The sequence below is a fragment of the Etheostoma spectabile genome, chromosome 2, assembly GCF_008692095.1.
Source record: "Etheostoma spectabile isolate EspeVRDwgs_2016 chromosome 2, UIUC_Espe_1.0, whole genome shotgun sequence".
In the NCBI taxonomy this organism is placed as follows: domain Eukaryota; kingdom Metazoa; phylum Chordata; class Actinopteri; order Perciformes; family Percidae; genus Etheostoma; species Etheostoma spectabile.
The window spans coordinates 10730720-10738445 of NC_045734.1; the positions used below are offsets into that span (position 1 = coordinate 10730720).

Here is a 7726-nt window from a genome sequence, read left to right on the forward strand (position 1 = left end):
AAAAATTCAGTGAGGTTTAGACGAAGCCATGTGCACTTGAAGGTTTTGATTATTTTATTTTTTTCACTAATTGTGAACTTAATTATTCAGCTTTGTGGGGCCGTTGGAGATAGAAATATAGAGTTAAGTGTTTCCCTGTTTCATTAAGCATCTGTAAAATAGGACTTTAATCTGATCACGACTTCCAGCTCTTAATCAAGAATTATCTTTCAAAAACAAATGCAAATAATGGATTGTTCTGATTAACAAGAAACTGATTCAAATTCACAAATCAGAACTATAATAGAAGTAACATACTGCTGTCATATCAGTTGTATTTTAGTGTGGATTTTCTCTTTTAGTAATCTTTCATGGCCTAAAGATTCTACTACACAGTCCCACAAAGGCTAACGCACATACTGGAAACACAAGAGGGATTTTTGACGGAGTAGGTAGCTCCATCATAGAAATCTTTTTTTTATTAATCTATTTTAGAGATACACTGCATGCAAAAAAAACTTAAACCTAATCCACATGAGTTATTCAAATTTAGATTGCTTTCAAAGATAACTTCATACATTTCTGGCTTCTTTCTTGACATCAGGAGACAGACTAACCACAGCATAATTCATTAAATCTTTGGAATATGCAGCTCAAAGAGTTCTTTTCCCTGAGCTGCAAAACATTAGCCTAGCAGGTCTTGACAACTGTCAACAGTACTTTGGAGATGACAGGGCTATTAAGAACTATATCATCAATGTTTGTGTCAGTTACAAAAAAAAAACATCTGAGTTGCTCCTGTTTTAATATAAATTTTCCGCACTCGATACACAGGTACCAGCCGTGCTTTTGTGCTCTACTATACGTTTTAAAAAACATTTTAAAAGAGATATGTGGGCAGAATGCTTCCACTGTATGTGGAATTGTAAGATGCTGCAAAGAGTTTTTTCATTTTGACAAAGATTGCATTTTATTTTCATAAATGTATTGAACATTTTAACCAATAATTCACACAATTATATTTTTTATGTTGTCTTTATGCTAAATACCGTACGGTTGAAATACCATATAATGAAACACAAAACGTGTCTGTTTGTTTTGTTCATCTCTCATTCTGCACAAAACTACCCTTTTGATTAGTTTTTGGCACAGCTGTGAGTATGCAACATGACCAATCTAAATAAAAATGCACCACTTCTTTTTCCAAGCATCGGTGACTGATTTCCACCTTAACTGTTTTCCTGCTCTGATCACAATGTCTGTGTGTTTCTTTGTGGCAACAACTGCTATAAGAATAGATCTCCCACATCTGAACTGGACTAAACCACTGATGGTCATTTAATGTGTACATTTCTCTTTTCCTGTTTGCTGACCACTGTGTTCAGCAGTGTCTATCTCAATACCAGTCAGTTTTCCACAATCTTTTGTTTTTCTCTTCCTACCTGCCCTGAATATCTGTGCTTTCCTCTGCCTTATCAACCATGAAGTTATTGAGTGGATTTCCATTCTGCAGCTGAATCAGTGACTCAGTAAATATGGAGTAAACAAATACATTGACCGGAGGTGAAACAGGTCCTTACATTCAAATGCAGGCACACCTGCTGGGCCATCAACTCCCAGAACCAAGCCAAAGCGCTCACTCACTGGAGATTCTGGTTTCTTCCATGGCACGTGTAGCGGGTGAATAAAAAGATTAGGCATGTCAGTATCTCTGTTAGTAACACATTTGTCACAGCAAAATCAGGTACTTCAAGTATATGAAATATGGCGCTGATTCTTAAGAATATTATGAACTACTGAGCTGCAAGTTTGGAGTAGCCTAAAGGGAAATTAATGCTAATGATTTACTCTCCTGTACTCCTGCTACTAAACACACAACACTTTCACATGTTTATCTTTATGAAAAAACATATTAGCTACATTTCACCGGCAACCGCAACCTATAAATTACCATGTTCCTGTGGACAATCTGTGAGAAGATGCTACCTGCACCAGAAACAGCACTTGATCAAAGTTTGACTGAAATCTGTCAAGAAGGCTTGGGTTACGAAACTTGGGTCTAGTTTCCAAGGAAACACGTTCACCAAGAGAAATTAGATGACCAACAGAAGCAGTGCTTGTGTCTATTTTTTGCCATTATCAAAAATTAACTAAATGAGTTGCATGTCCTACCCACATCTATGTTTTATCAGAGGCATTTATCAAAAATACTTAAGTTTGGACATTCATACAAAAACCCAAAACATGTTGGCAGATAGTACTGCACAGTCCTAACTTAAATCATTTACTGGGAAAGTGTGTAGATTTTCAGCCTGAATTTTAGACATACTGGCCTGACCTGATTTATTAACAATTCCGATCACATAACATACACATTCTATTTTTTCAGGGTCTCAGTGAAAATGTCTACCAGCACTCTGTCCTTATGTCCAAGTGTGTAACTCTCCTTTGAAAAGACACACAGGACACAGCAGGAGGGGAGATGTGATGTTCTCTCTTTTTATTGACTGACACGGCTGATGAGGGCCCATCCTGCACTTTGGCAGGAGGGTAGGCAAGCATGCCGAGGTGGCGCCCACCAGGGTGCAAAAAGGTGACGACATGGTCGTCCTTCATAGATATTCCATGCATGGCTTTACCCTCAGCTGCCCTGTCAAGGTCTGTGTATGCCCCTCCAAGGGAGCTGAGACAGGGTCATGGATGACACCCGCCTCTATGCCAGACGTGACAGCACAGCTGGGCCGCTTAATGACAGAGGAGCCTGGCCCAGCACACACCTGCCCATCCTGGGCAGGGCAGGCGACCTCACGGGGAGAAAGAGAAGCCGCTGCCACGTTCGATGGGCAGATGTTCTGGAGAGAAGACAGCAGAGACAGCTGCACTACAGGGACCCCTCCGTTTCTCTCCTCTCTCAAGTAATTGAAAATCATGTAAAAGGTCAATTGTGTGATACTAGCTGTCCCTCTCCGCAAGTTGTTCCTTTCAGCCAGAACATGACAAAAACAACACTGACTGGATGACAGCTTTTGCCGCAATTACTGCCTATTTAGCTATGGCTGTCCATGTAATGACAATGTCTGTAAACATTTCCAGTGAATAAATCTGCATATAAAAAGAGGTGTGGGCCATCTGTTGGAGGCTATGGATAGGGGCCCCTGAGAGAAACCTAATCATTGGGTACATTACACAGACACTGTCATGACATGTTGACTCCAAACAAAAGGACTGTACGGGGGGGTGTAAATACATCGAATTTCAAACGTTATCAAAATTTTGCTGAAAAGCCAGCCAAGAGAGTCTGTGTATAGAGTGGTAAAGGGTGCGCCTGTCTTGAATACAGACAGAGTGACCCTCTTCCTCGGTCTCACTCTGATGAGAAATGGCAAGGTTCTAACCTCCACAGAATTGCTCTCTGTTTGTGGTTGTCTTAAACAGAACCAGCTCCAGTACTGTCACACACGATCAGCCTCTCTGGAATTAAGCAGAGATTTCTAGACCTTCATAGATAGATTACAAAAAGATCAAAATATACGATGAGGTAACACCAAACAGGGAAATGAAATAAACTTTGGTCGCTTTCGCGAGAAATTTTATTTTCGACTTTCAAGTACCAGAACTGTGGTAATATAACTTTTCTTACTTGACCATTATAAATGCAAGTTTTATGGGAACTGGAGAAGGTACAAAATATTTAGATGGGACAAAGGATGGCCTGAACAAATGTGAAATCTCATCACACATTTACTTCTGTAATTCAAAAGCTTGAAAAAGTTATTTTTTAATGGGGAACAAGTCAGGGCTCATCCACAAACATGTGGTTTTGAGGGAACTCTAACATTTAACAAAATCAAGTGCTGTGACTTGAGTACCAGCACAAACAGGAAGGAAACAATGTATTCCATAAACTCCTCCAAATGAGAATTTTATCAATAACACTTGTGTCTACATGAAAAACAAAATGAAGCTCTTTAAGATGCATGTTTCTGGTTTGACTGACCGTAGCCCTTTGCCAATAACATTGTTACCCGTAATCACAATCCAAACCACACACCCTTGGCACGGCACACTGTCACAAATTATGCTTTGATTCAAGCAATCAAATGCAAATGCAACTGCTTCCTGTCTAGTGCTGTTTTCTCTTACTGTCGAATTTAGTATCTTCAACAAAATGCAAACTGAGAGATGTTTTCACTGCAGAGGGGACATTTAGAAACATATCTGAAATGTTGGATGCTGCAGATCCTCAGAACTTCAAAGAAAACAACACTATCAGCGCTGATTTAACCCAATAAAAATCTATTTTACACAAGGTTGTTCCGTCATGGACTTTACTCCTAATTGTCTCGCGCATCTTGAAAACAAATATATATATATAACTATTATTTATATTTCTAGTTTATCTGTGTCAGATCAATTTTGCACTGGCTAAATATTGTGTTGGTTATTTGTGGTTGGACTTGGACAACAGTTAGCATACGCTGCTACTTCAGCAGCTGGGGATTACTGAAATAATCAAACCAATAAGTTTTCTTTGAACGACAAAGTTAAAGTCACATACAAAAGAGAGTCAAGATATTTAGGCCTCGTTCACTTGTTTGGAGCTGGCAGGTGAATGTGACGCGCGTAGGCCTTGCAGGCTACACCATGACCCTCTCCTGATCACTCTGGATTACTTTTTTTGTGTCATTGAGTCATGTCAAAATACAGATCTTTTTTCTTAAAGGTTTCATGGTGTGATTGTGCTTTGTTTCTGCGTTTGGAGAGGCATCTCAACAGACTGTAGGTCCAACACTGATTGTTCACTGTTACATTTCAGTTTAATGTAAGAGTCAGGGCATTCCACCACCTTCTGCTTATTGTGTTCCAAGACAGCCGTGCCTCAATTGGATTTTAGAAGGGCGAACTGTTAAATAGTTTGACTGTAATTTAATTGTTTGTTTTGTCCATATGTGCTCGTGCTGTGTTCCCCAAGTGGTAGGCCAGATCTCAGCTGCTACATTGAGTTTTCTTTATTTTTTTGCCCCCCCGGCTCAATTGTCAAACTCTGCCTATGTCCATAACAATAACTACTCTTTTGGAGTGCGGAGCATAGTTTAGGTAAGCACAGGCTAATGGAGATGTGTCACATTCATGAAAAAAGAGACGGAAAATAAAGTTTTCACTCATGCGGCTCAGCAGACGAACATGCCACTCCACCAGAAACATCTCTAAATTCACAATAGGGTGCAGACTCTAAAATTATTTTTTATAACATCTTAGTTCTGATAGTAGGCTAAAATTGTCACTCTAATCGGCGTAGGAAAACACAAATAGTCAATCATCCCTTTAAACGCTGATTATCCGCTCACCAATCGGCACATGCCTAAAAAGAAAAAATGTTCTTGAATAGATGAATTAATCTTTATTTCACTGGCACAAAAGGGGGAAATGACAACAAAAACAAAAGAAACAAAAACATCTGCCTAATTGTGTATTTTATTTCAATATCGGCCCAGAATTACACAGTCAATGCATCCCTAATTATTTCTTATCACTCTTGAAACCACTTCGCCTTCAAATTTAAGTGTGTGACTGGGTTTGTGTGTATGCCATCTGTATGAGAGTGTAACTGTGCAACTGCATGTGTGTAGCACACCAGAATGCACATTTCAAAGGCAAGACAGCTTTTGCTTGTTATCAGGAGCTGAGAGTGAAATGGAGAGAATTGATCTTTTGTCTACTGGAGGTGAACTCCCTTGGGCTGGGCCGCTCGCTTGCTCACTTGCTTGGCTGCCGTGCAGAGTGCTCTCTTTCTCATCCACCCACCACCATCCCCTCAACCCCTTTGTTCACTCACTCTCTCTTTCTCTCTCTCTCTCTCTCTCTCTCTGCATGGCGGCTGCCTCTCCTCCAGCTGACACTTGTCCTGCCGTTACTGGGAGAGATGTGTGCTGAGCTGCTGACACCAGGATTGATCTTCCTCCTTTTTCCCATAAGCTCCATATCAAGCTCCTAGAGACTCTGGAGGAGACAAAGAATGGGCCGAGGGGTGGGGAGAGGATAAGGGGTTGAGATGGCGGCTGGAGAGGAAGGAAGAGGAGGGAGAATATTGTCAACTCACATCACCTCTTCAAACTAACAATGTTTTGGTGCAGTGAAGGAATAGAGAACACAAAGTTGACAGTTTTATTGGTGATGGTGAGAAGAAGTTCACTCTTTTTGCTAAATTGCTGCTCAAAGTGACACCACAAGACCAACGAATAGATTTCCTAATGCTACTATCACCATTTGCTAAAGTGATGAAGTATTATTGAAAATAAAAATAAAAGGAGTGGCATCATTGTCTTGTCTTAATTAATCATAGATGTGTTTTGGGCGTAACATGCAATAAACCAATCAGAGTGTCAACTAACGCGTTTGTACCTTGACACATTGCTATTATGATAGCGGATTTGTACGATAATTTTTTAGTTGTAATCTTCAACATGTTTACATGTTGCTACCCGTTTGTGTGTAACAAGCATAGTGTGTGTGTGCGTGCTATTTATGTGACATGGGCGCTGGGCGGAAAATTGACTGCGTCGTACTTAAACCAGCAAAGACACTTGCGTCTGGCTTGGAGCGCTGGGTGCAAGATAGGGCCATAGATGTCTGTCTGAGTCAAACTGGTAGATTACAGTGCACACAAGACCATTTTGAGGTCATTTTTACAGCACAAAACAAAATCAAAACAAGTTATGACTTACTTATACTACTTTCAGTGTTTGCTTACTTCACTTCTATAGCTTTTGTATTGATTTGTACTTACTCTAAGACAAGTCAATCATGCTGATGAAGAAATCGTGATTATTGACTTTTTGCTGCATCCTGCAGTGACTTCGGTTAGAGCAATGCTTCGGAGGCTGTGAAGGCAGGAAAACTAAACGGTAAATTGTTTAGTATTCAATGCAACATACAGTAGAGCTGCACAATTAATCAAATTTTAATCCCAATTACCATATTCTCCACAAACGAAGCAATGTTGTTTGTATTGATATGGTTTAATTTTTCATTACATGACCCATTTCTTCTGTAAAGCCGTGCCTGTGTTTGGATCGCTCCTCTTACTTTCCGCGCAGCCCGCCCCCTATTCACTCCCAGCAACATGGAGAGACACAGCGCCAGTCCACACTTCTGACATTTGTCCACAGTTTTGATTGTTATTAACACAACTGTATATTGTTAAGCATGAGAGGCAAACCTGTATTTGTACCTGTGTTTCCGCTGGTAACTCTGCTATTGCGGCCGCCACGGCAAAAAACACAGAAGAAGTTCTTGAAGAATTGAATGGTACAAACTTCAGTTTGTAGAATAGCATGTGAGACAGAGCCTGCTGGACCTGGGCGACAGATGTGACCTATGGCCAGAATATCACAGTTCATAAAAATCCAGCACAGTGACGATACAGACATTTCATACACACCCCTTGTGTAACTCCACTGACCCGTCATTCGACGTGTGCTGGACCCATTCATAGTGAGTCAGCCGTCACTCTGTGAGTAGCATAAGTCCATCGCACTCCCCCTCTCTCCCTTGCTCTTTTAATCAGTTATTGTAGAAAACAAGTGAAGGAGCTTTCTTTTTCCTTTCTTTTTTTAAGTATATCCTAGGCTATTTATTTCAGATAATTGTCATTAACATGTGTTGCAGCTCTATGTATGTACAAGATAAAACTTCAACATAAGAGGAATGCAGCTCAATATGGATGTGAAAGCAGTTATAAATAGCC

General features: G+C 40.2%; 2 long non-coding RNA genes across 2 annotated transcripts in view; both read right to left on the reverse strand.

The window, feature by feature from the left end:
* The window catches only part of LOC116706959 (uncharacterized), a 30805-nt gene extending 29027 nt beyond the window's left edge, over positions 1-1778 (reverse strand). The window contains exon 1 of the long non-coding RNA XR_004336378.1: positions 1560-1778. This is a non-coding gene — a long non-coding RNA (uncharacterized LOC116706959). The remainder of the gene's footprint in view (positions 1-1559) is intronic.
* A 2929-nt stretch (positions 1779-4707) lies between these two features.
* The window catches only part of LOC116706964 (uncharacterized), a 10535-nt gene continuing 7516 nt past the window's right edge, over positions 4708-7726 (reverse strand). Inside the window, exons 2-3 of the long non-coding RNA XR_004336380.1 lie at positions 6767-6860; positions 4708-6038 (exon numbers count right to left, since the gene is read on the reverse strand). This is a non-coding gene — a long non-coding RNA (uncharacterized LOC116706964). The remainder of the gene's footprint in view (positions 6039-6766; positions 6861-7726) is intronic.